The sequence below is a fragment of the Camelina sativa genome, chromosome 7 (genome assembly GCF_000633955.1).
Source record: "Camelina sativa cultivar DH55 chromosome 7, Cs, whole genome shotgun sequence".
NCBI lineage: Eukaryota > Viridiplantae > Streptophyta > Magnoliopsida > Brassicales > Brassicaceae > Camelina > Camelina sativa.
Genome location: NC_025691.1, coordinates 32058892 through 32059269, shown reverse-complemented (window position 1 = coordinate 32059269; position 378 = coordinate 32058892). Strand labels below are relative to the sequence as shown.

Below are 378 nucleotides of genomic sequence, written 5' to 3'. Positions count from 1 at the left end.
TATCTGGTAAATGTTTCTAACTTCTTTTTTTTTTATTTTAAATTTTTGTTTTTTTCCAAGAACTTTATGCTTTTATTAAAAACAATTATATTTCTCACCTTTTTGAGACGTAACAAGCATAGGAAATAAATTGCCAAAAGTAGAAAATTTATTTGAGTAACGTCTAAAATCTATTAAAAGTGTCCACGAAATCTTACCATTAAAATTTGCTGTAAAAAAGTCTTAAAGTTTGATATTTTGCGATTTCTTTAGACCTTTAGTTCATTTTTTTTTTAAATTCTAATGTTTGCACTTAAAAAAAAAAACATTTCTTACTTTTTGAGACCTAACAACATGCAGGCATAACTTGCTTTAGCAAAAAAAAAAAAAAAAAAAAAA

At 23.3% G+C, this 378-nt stretch overlaps 1 protein-coding gene across 1 annotated transcript in view; it reads left to right on the top strand.

Annotated features, from left to right (window-relative positions):
- LOC104703790 (protein DETOXIFICATION 37) overlaps window positions 1-378 on the top strand; it is a 10796-nt gene that overhangs the window by 8326 nt on the left and 2092 nt on the right. The window lies entirely within an intron of this gene.